We start from the raw sequence: 13,053 nt of genomic DNA, 5'->3' as shown, positions 1-13,053 counted from the left end.
TTTTGTTTTACGACCCCAAGCTTTCATAAGTGGGTCAAAAATGTGACTGTGGCTGCGAGGAATCTATTAATTTAGGACCACACACACTTTATGTGTTAGTATTATCATCTTTCAACAATGATTTTCATTTTCAGCAACATACTTGCACATTCATGTGTGTGTGCGCATGGATTTAATCGCCACCTTATCATGGTAAAAATAATAGTAATGCATTTTATCTATATATTTTATATAGCATTTTATCACAGACACTCACTTTACAGAATTAATGCATTATTCATTTACTACACACTTTGAGGTGGTAAGCTACTATTGTAGCCACAGCATTCCCTGGGGCAGACTGACGGAAGCGAGGCTGCCATAGTGCGCCATCAGCCCCTCCGACCACCACAAACACTCACTCACACACTACTTGTGTGGCCATACCAGCCTGTCATTGCCCGATCCCGTTAGATCTTGGAAGCTAAGCAGGTCTGGGCCTGGTTAGTAGTTGGATGGGAGACCACTGAGAATTCCAGGTGCCACAGTGGGGTGGCAGTCGCTGCAGTGGTATCTGTCATTGTGTCCTTGGGCAAGGCACTTCACCTACATTGCCTAGTATGAACGTAGTGTGTGAGTGAGTGTTGGTGGTGGTCGGAGGGGCCGATGGCGCACTATGGCAGCCTCGATTCCGTCAGTCTGCCCCAGGGCAGCTGTGGCTACAACAGTAGTTTGCCACCACTAAGTGTGGAGTGAAAGAATAATGCCTAAATTCTGTAAAGCGTCTTTGAGTGTCTATGATAAAGCGCTATATAAAATTGATGCATTATTATTATTATTACATTCATAAGCAATGTGGGTGAAGATACCACTGGAGCGACTGTCCCCCACTGTGGCCCCTGGAATTCTCAGTGGTCTCCCATCCAACTACTAACCAGGCCCAGACCTGCTTTGCTTCAGAGATCTAACCTGATCGGCCAATTATAGGCTGGTATGGCCAGCTGTGTCAGGAAGAAAGGAATTCCTGTTGTGCTGCTGAGCATGATGCACCATGACAAAATGGTGGACGAAAATAGCAGAAAGAAAAAAACAGAAGTGGTCACATTCTACAAGTCCAAAGGAGGTGTAGACACCATGGACCAAATGGTTGGAACCTACACCTGCAAGTGCCAAACACAGAGGTGGCCCATGGTGCTGTGGTACTAGAATGCTTGACATTGCCACCCTGAATGCCTACACCTTCTTCACAGCTCAGCATCCTGATTTCAAGAGTGGTATCACCAATGCACGAAGGCTATTCCTCAATCAGCTCTCAAAAGAGCTGGTGACACCACACATGAGGAGTTGTCTGGAAGGCTGACCCCAACGGCAAACCCCAATCATTGAGGCAATGGGACGGTGTGGGGTAACAAAAGCCTCAACCCAGCCACAAGCAAGAGGCAGATAAGGCCAACAAAAGAAAAAGAGGTGTCAGATCTGCCCAAGTCACAAAGATCGCAAAGTCAACAACAATTGTGGCAAATGGAATGTACCTGTGTGCAATGATCACAGCCAGAAGCAGATAGTTTGTGACAACTACATGCAGTAAGACACACACACACACACACACACATCCTAAACATCTTTTTATTTTTCCAAATCAAATTCTCAACTAGCTCATTACACTAAATTTGTGTTTCGATTATTCATTTTTAAATTGTTAGAAGTATCCAAATTAAGAAAATAACAATAGTAACCATGTTTTGTTTTATGTAAAAGTTTTTGGTTGTATTAACTTTTCTAAACCTTATCCATCTTCAAACCATTTATCAGTATGCTACATTTTAGCATGAAGGGTTGTCCTATTGTCATTTACACACACACACACACACACACACACACACACACACACACACACACACACACACACACACACACACACACACACACACGTTTCTATTGCTGTGTTTTGTGCAATCAATTGTCTTTGTTTTCAATTGTTATTGTACAGTCAAAAATAAAAATAACTCAAAGATGAAATCATTCTTTTATGTACAATACAAAACATAACACAAATGATAAGTCTAAACAAAATGACAAAAATGCATTGATTCTAATACGGGTAATTTTTGACCCACTTATGGAAGAGTGTAGGGTCCAGTCACTCATGCATCTAAGGGTTAACACAAAAACCATGAAAAATGAAGTCCTTTTGCATGCGAGTCCTTCAACAGTCTGTGATTTACTCGCTAACTTTAGCCACCAGAGTATCAGCTGTGCACTGTTTAAGAGGGAAGTTAAGGTCCCTTTGGAAAGCTCTTCTTCTCTGCTTCAATGTTTACTTTGAAACCACAGAGTTGGAACTGTCGCCACCTGTGATCACAAATCTTTTCAGGTCACAGCTGTTTTTATTCTCTTTTGGGAAACAAAAGAGGTTTACATCTGCATCTTGAACTTTCCCTAATTATTTCAAGCAACCAAAAGCAGCACAAATTGGCATTTTGACCAAAAAAGGTGCTTAATGCTCTAAAACGCAGGCTGAACGTTTCACTCCAATAGGAAACAATTAGATGTTTACAGGCAAATGGGGCTTGTGATGTCATCAATCACGTGATTTCAAGATGGCGGAACACAGGCTCTAAAATAGTGAAGTAGTCCCCTTTTTAAAAGTTAATAAAGCAAATATGGTGCAAAATAATACATTTTGTTAGGCATAGATCTTCTAATAAGTACATTTCAAAGGTTTTAGGCCACATTTGTAAAAACAGTAGAGGATCCCTTTATGAATCTAAATCGTTCTGTAGAGCATTTTTCCCCACAGGTCCTTTGAAGTACAGTATATCCCCAAAGTTAAGTATAATCTTGTGTTTCTGTAATTTAGTTTTCAAAACCCGTCTTTCATGGTTAGAATTACATCAGTCTACTACTACATGATCAATTGTTTCTTGGCTACCTCAATGCTCATATTTTTTTTTTTTTTTTTTTTTTAATCTTTAGTGTATCGTTTAATCATGTATAACCAAACCTCATTCTTGATTTGTCTTCTTCTTTTCTACTTTAATTAGGTTTCCTTGTCTGACCTACCTTACTTTGTATATTGTAGTAATTACTTCCCTCTATGCTCTTGTTCAATTCTCTCTCTTGCAGTATTGTAATTATTTCCTTTTTGTTTTGTTGCCCTTTTTGCAAACACATCTATCTCATTCCTCCCTACCCCAATATGTGATGGTATCTACACAAGTTGTATTTCTCAGTCTGTTTTCTTAATTCTATATATTGTTTATAAATATACCCCAATGCTATAGGCCTGTCTAATCTGTTGAATATTTCAGTTATCATAATAACAGAAAACAATAGTGTGGAGTTCCATGTTCTACTAAGTATTTCTTACTGAACTGGTTACCTTCCCTTACTGAGATTGTCCTGTCAGATAAGGATCTAGTACAGCATAATATAATCCCACAAAGTTACTGAAAAAAAGTTTCAATTTGCATAGACAGTTATGATGATTGAGCTCTTAATGTTTTTTTTTTTTAAATCGTGTTTTCTACTCTGAGCCGTGAAATTCATGCAGTTTTTATACTTAATGAAATCTCATTTACTGGCAAGGAAACGATCAATTTTTTGTTTCACATTAGTTAACATAATATCTTATACAGTTGACTTCTAATACCATAAAATGGTTCGATCAGTCCTTACAAATGTTTGGATCTTTGTAGAAAACAAACTGGGTGAAGGACATCCCCAATTAGAATGCTTAATGAGTGGCATTTAATGCATGAGTGGATCCCAATGACTTCCATTGAAAACGCTTCAGAATGACGATCAGGCTCCAAAGTCTGATTTTAGTGAAGATCAAAACTCAGAACTCTGCCAGTATGAAAGTCCTCAAAGAAATAATTTGTAGAACAGATTTTTTCATTCAGGTTTGGTATTTTGTTTCCATCACAGTAGGGAGCAGTGACGTGCACGCTCTCCACATGCACTAATTGGCTTGGATGGCACTTCAGCGCCATGAGCTTTTTCCTTGGAAACACGCTACGGGATGAAAGAGTTCATTTGAGAAGGGTGCAGGGATTTGAGTTACATAAAGCCATGAGGGAAAAGAAGAAAGGAAAAAGCTTTGGATTCAACTAATGTTTCCCCAAAGTATCTCCTTTGGTTCATGGTCAGAGCTCAGTTGTGAGAAGAAAAAAAACCCCAAGTTGCTGACAAAATGCCATTAGCTTACTAAGTGCTGTTGCACTTAGTAAGCTACAGCAGCACTCTTCAATTCAGGTCCAGCAGCTGGAGTCTAAATGACTGCTCTTTGAAATGTTGTCATTGTGGTATCAGTGGTTCTAAATATATCAAACAGACAATCCTCTATTAACATGAAAGTGTCTATTTGTACGGTTGCCGTACATACAACCCCTGGTGCTACTGGTACGGACAGTTACCAAAGTACAAGTACGTAGTGTCTTAGGGTTAGGGTCAGGTTATAACCCAATATCGCAACAAGTTTTAGGGTCAAGGTTAGGGTTAGGTTTACGGTAAGGTTTAGTCTTAGTCACGTGACCTAAACCGGCCAAATAGGGGCGCTGCGGACGGATAGAATGTCAGTATATTGATACGGCAACCGTACGGATAGTCACTGCCTAAAAGGTTTGTCATGCACTGATGTGTATTTCAGGATACATTTAGGTATTAATGGAGTGATTAATTTTAACGCACATGGAAATTGCAACAATAGTTTGCATGCTAGGGCTGGGTGATTTTGCCTATATAAAAAAATCTCAGATCTTTTAATGAAAAATTCCATTCTCGATTCGATTTTTTCCCCCCATGCACTTAAAAATGACTGCAGACATCAGACATATTGTCAGAAGTGCGACTTTATTGCTGCGATTGTCCTCAAGAGTTAAAATGGATAACACAATCCCAAAATAAAAAGTAAATAACATAGGTTTAAGCAAAAGTGCAACCGCAACTTCACAGTAGCTTAAATTTTCTGATTAAGAAATCAAAAAACTACATATAACATTATAACATATAACATTACAATTAAAAAAATAATAAACATGCTTGTGGCACATATATAGTCTACTCAAAGGGTAAACAAATGTAAACAAAGAGGGGGCTGGCTCACATCGCGCTATGGTAGCCCACAAGGACGGAATGCGAAAAAGGCCAAAAAAACTGTGGTGGAGGGAAAGAAAAAAAAAAAAAAAAAAATTACAAACTAAACAGAAGCAAATACCTTTTTTTTGTTTGTATATATATATATAGATATATATATATATATAATTATTAGTAATTTATATATGATGTGATTATACACATATACACAAAGCTGCTCAATCTGATACAATGACTATAAGGCATAAAAAAAAGCAATAACAATTGATCTATTTTTTAAAAAAATTTTTTTTTAAAGAAATTAAGGCCCTAAATGGAATTTAAAGGCATTTATTTAAAACAGCACTTTTTTCTTTTTTGTTTTTAATTAATCAACAGTTTTTCATAGGTTTGAGTTCTGGTTTTGGTTCTCTTGAGCATGCGTTCTCAGTAGGTATATCAGACTTTCTCCTTCACTCCTAAACACACACGTTTAGTGAGGAGTAATGAATGGTTGACCCTCGTCTGTCTCTCTCCGTGCTAACAAGACATCTGCCAAGAATCCATGATGGCATTGGCTCTTGCATCTGAAAAACAAATCCAAGACTTAATTATTATTTGTTTATTATTCTAATAAATCAAGTCGCAGACGCAAGTTTTAGAGCAAGGGTCATCAATACTGTGTGTGTGTGGGCACCAGGTAGCCCGCACGGACCATGTGAGGTGCCCTTAAGGGCTCTAATCACCAATGAGCTTCATCTAAAATCTGACTTACTTTCCTGGATTCAAACTCACAAAGATAGATATGAGAGATGAAGTTAGAACTCAGTAAAGTTACTGCTGATAAAATAAAGTTAGTATTAAATTAAACATCAACACTGGTATGTTATATATAAAACACATTTTTAAAAATGCAAGGTGGATTTTCTCTAAAATGATGAAACAAATGCTTGAATAAGGAGAAATAAAGTGTTTTATGTTGAAACCTCAACATTTCCTACCGTTTTAAGTTACTGTTAGCCTTCATTATTATTTTACCCACTAATTAAAGTAGAACCATGAAAATGTAGTATTCAAGAAGTGCTTTTATAACTGGCAGTCCTTCAGACTATACAGTATGAAGTAGCACACAGTTTCATCAAGGTTGGTGACCCCTGTTTAAGAGGATGGCCTTAAACACTCATAGCATTTTTATTCTAAAAGATTATAAGACAGGGTTTCGTAGAAACACAAAGTGCCTTGAAGGTCCCATTTGATGGTTTCTATTTTTTATGCCAGAAGTTCTTAGAAAAACCTTTTTTTAAGTTCAGGGAAAAAGTTGAATATGAGCAAACATATTTTATTGGTTTTTCAGTGTAGTGAGATTTTTTTTAATACAAAATATGTGCATAGAAATGAATTCATGGAAGTCCATCAAGGGAATTGCACCGAGCTGACTGAATTGATCAAACCCTCCACCAAGCAGGTGCAGATCCTCAGATTTTCATCTTTTGCTTTTCATAGAAAAATAAAGAAGACCACATTCTCTGTCATATAAAAGGGCAATATCATGCACTCAGAGTCTCGTGAGAGAAATGTATTCTCCCTCAAAGACAACATTTCCCTTCAGGATGTAGAGAGGAGCAGAAGGCGTGCCAAAGATCAACCAGCATCCAAGCATGTGATCCTGAGGGAGGAGGAGTGAGCTGCTGCTGCTGCTGCTGCCATGCTGAACATGATGCTGGGAGTATTAAGTAAATGTAAAACCTAACGGATTGAGAGAACAGGAAAACCTTTACTGTTAAAAGAGCCAAGTTAGATAAACCCTTCAAGAAGTATAAAGAATTCCTGGATCACAAAAAAATGTGAACAAAGTTTTTAAAGAGACACTTTTAAGCCAGTATTTCTGGGTTAAAATCCACAATGATTGTTGGGATAAAGAATGAACGAGGAGGTTTACAGCTTTGTACGAACAAATGTTGGTTCTTCTCTTTCACTGCACCAGGAGAGTCAAAGTTCAGCAACCTTCACAGTTATTAACATTTCAATATAAAACTGGGGTTTCTAAATGATGTAAAATAATAAGTTATGGTGTTCTACTTAATAATTAATGTCCTTCATTTTTAATATTATCACCAGAATTTATTCATTTGTTTGTTTGTCTGTTAGCAGTATTATGTCAAAAGTACTATATGGATTTGAACAACATTTTACCCAAAGGTAGACATTACACCATGGAAGATCCCATTCAATTTTGGAACAGATCTGGATTGATGAACTGACTCTGGATCAGTGTCAAATGTAAAAAAAAATCATTCCCCATCTCTCATCATCGGTGAAAATGTACAAATTTGTATCTGAGATCGTAATTGACCAATCTTTATGAAATTTGACAAGTTATGTTCAATTACCCCACCAAGTTTCACCTGGGTGTTATTTGGATTGTGCATTTCAATCAGATTTTTCAAAAAATAAAAAATGGGAGATGCCCACACATTTGGACCTACTGTATCGTTATTCATGAAGATAAAAACATCTTACAAGCCTTTAAAGTGTGAATGATATCTGCCAATATCTGGCAAAGAGGATATTTAGCACTTGGGGGAGGTTTTGAGCTCTCTGTGCTCTCGTTTCCAGAGCCGGCCCTACCACTAAATGGATTAAGAGGCTGCTTAGGGCCCCGTGGTCACCAGGCCCCCCCCACACGATGGCTGTCCGACACACTTCTTTAACCTGTTATTTACAGTGAAATGCCTACTTGCTAACACCCATCCTTCAAAAAACACTGTCAACGTCACTATCAACATTAACCATGAGGTTGGAGACAGATTTCCTATGATGACATTATAAACGACTTTGCTTTTTTTTTAAAAAAACAAGAAAAACAAACAAGTCAGTAGCAAGAAGAAAGAAAATAAAAAGGTGGTTGGAGATAATAATAATCTGTAATATTTTTCTTTAAAGTTCCAAACAATATTTTAATTATTTTTTTTATTTGGATGTTTAGACTTTTTATGCAACATTTCTTTTGAGGCTCCCTTTTTTTAATATAAACAATTACATTTTTCATTTTATAACTACTATTCATATTTATTTTGTTGCAATTAGTTTTTTAAAAAATTTTTTTTTTCTATTCATGTTTAACTTCACTTGTTTCTTGTTTTAAGGAAAGACGTGTTATTGAAGTTATTAACTCGTTCATTGTGTTTCTGCTAAGTAGAATAGTTCAGCGATGGAAGTGCATTTGAAGGAATCCCTCATGCAAATAAATTATTATTGGCTTAGTGAAAATGATCATTTATGAACACATTTAAAATCAGGCGTTAACCTTTTGTTGGATTTATTTATCTTCCATTAGAGTGGCTTTACATACAATTTATTTTACCCTCAAATTTAAAGTGGTTCATCAGAGTTAATGTTATTTAAAACATTTTTATTTTTGACACTGAGGAGCATTCAGACAGTAGAGGAGCAAATTATTGTGATTTTAACTTTGAACATAATACTAATATAAACTAGGGTTCTGATATACAGAAAAAAAGAGTACACTTCCTTTCCTATATATAGGTCTAAATTTACTCAAAACTACCATGTTCTTAAGAGATTTTAAGGTCTCCAGCAGGGCCGGCCTTCCCTACAGGCAACACAGGCGGCCGCTTAGGGCACCGTCTGCTGGAGGGGTGCCAAATTGCACCCTCAATATTTTTTATTTTTTTATTATTCAGTTAAAAATGTATAATAAACGTGAAACACACCCTTTAAAATCACTTTACATGTTTTCTCTTAATTAAATATTAATATTGAAAATCTGCAACTATACCTGCTAATCTTCTGCCCATATTTATATTTATTTTATTTTAATTCTTGTTCTATTCTATATAATTCTATTGTGTTGTTTCCACATTGTGTTATTTGGTTTTAAGATTTGTGTCACAGACTAGTAAAACCAAACAGGAAAGTAGAAATTTTCTTTTACTGACATTTTTACATCTTATTTTAACTTTTGATTGCACAGTTTTGCATTGCTTTTGGATTTTGCACCGTTTTTGTTATTGTTCCCTCAAGACATTTGCACTATACCTGTAGGTGTTATATTGCATTATAGTGCATTATTCTACATTTTAAAATAGGTTGTGTTTTTTTTCAATGGTTTGTTTTGTTGCAGAATTGCATTGTTTTGTCTTGATATTTAAAATAAATAATGTGTACACATTGTGTATACATTATTTATGTTACAGATGAGTATATATTACTTTACTACATTAAGTATTTTTTCCCCAGGGCACCAAAAGGGCTAGAGTTATGGTTATGGTAGAAATAATGACATACAGTAATGACTGTTCTGTATTAGAAATCCAGCCTGTAACAAAAAGGCCTTGTTTTTAAATCAGAAGATAATTTTGTATACTGTATATTAGAAAGAAGAGTTTCTACTAACCTTTCTACTTGGGGTTCTCAAGTGTTTTCGACAGACTTTTATTTTGGAACTGTAAGAAAACTTCCTTTTGGTTGATACACCAGTTAAACATTAGAATTGAACACAGTTGTGTTTTCTAATAAGACAAATAATGAATTCTAACAAAAGACAAAAAAAACCAAAAAAAATATGAATTTAAATAAGCACATGTCCAAAGAAAGACTGCATTTGGTTATTTCAAAATAAAATAACAAAACATACCTATATTAATGATTTTTGATAATGTTCTTCACCAAAGACATCTTTAAGCCATTAATTGTTGAACTCTCTTTCAAAAGTGTAGAAAATGTGATTATAAGATGCAAGACAAACACTCAGACACAACTGAAATAAAGAATTTAAAAATTTCCTGTTTTCAATCTAAATGCCAGGAAACAGTTTTAAATAAATAACAATTAGTAATAGTTTCAAGTTCTATTAGAGTCACCAGGGGGCGCTGTTACCTCTTTTAGTCAATGTGTGAACGTCAGGGAAAATATAAGAAAACAACCCACTTTATTGTAAATGCATGCATTGTGTTACAGCACTGCTGCTATTTTTCATCGCACAATGTGCATTTACTTTCCATATTATCATTTTCAAAAGCACCAAAAAGCTGCTGTCAACACATCACCAGGTTGAATTTTCATTAATGCTTAAACACGAGTTATTTATTCTCGACATGAGGAGTTCTTCATTTAATCATGTATTCTGTATAGATTGTGTTTGTTGCAGGGGAATAAAAATGTATTTGGCTTTAAATTACAAAACAGAATAATTTATTTCAAGCTGTCACATTTGCACACGTGTGTATTTCCTCACTCATTCTCTCTGCATTCATTTAAATAAGTAATTTCCGTGAGGACCTGTACGACATATAAACCTGTCAGCGTACGCACACACCAAAGGAAGGTTGTGTTTTTTTCTAATTTTCTCTCCTCTTAACAGAGGTAATGGCCTCACTATTTTGTAGGTTTATGTTTGCCAGAATTGTGTGAAAATCGATGGACTTGTGAGGTCTGATGGTGGTCTTCCACTCACTGCAGAACAGGAATCAGTCAAGGATATTAATCTAAACATCACTCATGCATTAGGAACAGCCCATGAGGAGAATCAGCTTGCTCACCCATGCATTTCTTAGGGAGGTGGGTGGTGGTTGGGGTGATGTTGAGCAAGGTGGAGCTGCATGGCAAACAATGCTCAGAAGATTGGAGGATCGACCTTTGGATTCATAAGCAGAAGTGCGAGAAGTGTTCTAATCCACTATGAAATGTGTGCACAGCTCAGCGAGTCTCATTAAAAGCTCTGCAAGTCAAAAAAAAAAAAAAAAAGTCAGATAAGGTTAAAAAAAAAAAAGCATGAGTCCAAACAATGATCAGCAGAGTGCAATGTGTCTCCTGTGTGGGAACGCTGCATCCCTGAGTTATATGGTAATGTAATTCATCTTATTGCACTCTAATCCTCTAGCTATTCTAAGAAGACACCCGCGCAGCTGTGCGTATTATTATTCAGGACCAGTCCATTGTCTTATTACAGGAAAAAAAAAAACAATAATAAATGCTGTATTTCATTTCCTTACAGAACATCTTCTCTGCCTTGCTTATTTTTTTTCCTGTTATAGGTTATCTTTCCAAGGACGAGTGCAGCTGTTTAGATGTTTCCTCCATGAAGATACTCCACACTGACTGCAGGGCATCACCACTTTACACTACACACAGCTGATGTAGCACAAGTGTCAAGGCTGCTACAGCTACACACGCCCAGATAGATCAGGAGAATTTACTAATCAATGACGTATCAAAAAGACCAGGGGCAGATTTTTCTTCACTCAGTCTATGTGAACTGTCGACTGTCATTGAAAAATGTGAGTTCGGGAGTCGTTTCTAACCTTGTGTTTGGCAGAGTTTGTTGCTACTTTTCCAAGATGAGATACAAAGGCTTGTTTTGTGAGTGCGTGTGTGTGTGCGACACTTCTTTCAACCCACGCAGTCAGAGGTCAGTTGAACTTAGCATCTCAAAGTGCAGTGTCAGTAGAAATGTGTTAACCTTGTAATGTTTGGACCAGAGAGAAAAAGAAATTCATTGAAAATAACTCAACAGTTCTTTCACATTTTTGTGTGTGTGTGTCTGTATTTTGGTGTCGTTTGGTTGATCATGTCGTTTTGTATGTTTCTCTGTTATTATATATATATATATATATATATATATATATATATATATATATATATATATATATATATATATATATACATATTATTATATACATATTATTTTTTTAATTTATTTATTTTTGTTGTTTTTGTGTGTTGTTGATATTACCTAAATGGCAGTGGCTATCCGTACGGTTGCCGTATCAATATTCTAATATTCTATCCATACGCAGCGCCCCTATTTGGCCAGTTTAGGTCACGTGATAGGTCAGTCATTGGCCAGTTTAGGTCACGTGACTAAGACTAAACCTTACCCTGAACCGAATCCTAACTCTAACCCTAAAAATTGTTGCGATATAGGGTTATAACCTGACCCTAACCCTGAGACGCTACGCACGTGTACTTCGGTAACCGTACCAATAGCACCGAGGGTTGTCCGTACGGCAACCGTACAAATAGACACTTTCTATTTAAATCATTCTGTGTGTGTGTGTGTTTGTGTGTGTGTGTTTTGCGTGCTGGTGCTTGTGTGCTTTGACCAGTTAGGCCACATGTGTCAAACTCATGGCCCGGGCGCAAAATCTGGCACCTTTGGAGCATCCAATTCGGCCCGCAGGAGAAAGTAAAAATGACAGAGAAAATATGAATATGTAAATGAAATTCAACAATATTTTCAATATTTCCTGGTGCTTATATCGCATGATTGCAGTCATTTTTTATGTTAAACAATTGAAAAATAAAACTCAAATCTCTTACAGAATCCTTAAATTTAGATAATCAGGAGGCTGAGGACAGCTCAATACAGATACATTAATACAGATCTATTCAGAATAGACAGACTCAAGTTATGTGTGTTCAATTTATTAACGTTCTGAAATGGAAATTAATTAAGTGCAAATATAACGGAAAAAAAAAGAATGGTACAATTTTTTTTTTAGTTTGCCAAGTTTTTATCAGTCAATATTATGACAGCAGTTGTAAGGTAAGCATGCATGTGCACTTTGTACTACAGTGTAGCAGATATACTGTACATGTATAATGGCCGTAACGGCGTTACAACATAATTGTCCCTCTCATGGCCACACACAGGATGTCTAGAGTCCTATAGATTGCATCCAATAGCTTGTAAATATAGCAGATACTTTCAAAATAATAATAATAATAATAATAATAATAAGAAGAATAAAATCCCTGGTTAAAGTATTTGAAGATAAGAACATGAATAATATGTCTGTTCTTGTTCCTTAAACCAAAGCATGGTAGTACCTGTGCTCTTTGAAATATGCATCAAAATAGACTTTTTCTTTGAGAGAAGAAATTGACATTACTCAACAGGTTTACAGATGTTTACAGTAAATGAATGTATTTATTGCTCATGAATTTTCATCAGGTTTATACTGTTTTGTGTTATCA

The 13,053-nt window shown here is 36.0% G+C and overlaps 1 pseudogene; it reads left to right on the top strand.

Moving 5' to 3' along the window:
- Positions 1-412: 412 nt before the first annotated feature.
- On the top strand, positions 413-530 carry LOC114476295 (uncharacterized; annotated as a pseudogene).
- The last annotated feature ends 12,523 nt before the right edge of the window (positions 531-13,053 follow it).

The sequence above is a fragment of the Gouania willdenowi genome, chromosome 14 (genome assembly GCF_900634775.1).
Source record: "Gouania willdenowi chromosome 14, fGouWil2.1, whole genome shotgun sequence".
Taxonomy (NCBI): Eukaryota; Metazoa; Chordata; class Actinopteri; order Blenniiformes; family Gobiesocidae; genus Gouania; species Gouania willdenowi.
This window is presented reverse-complemented; position numbering and strand designations above follow the sequence as displayed.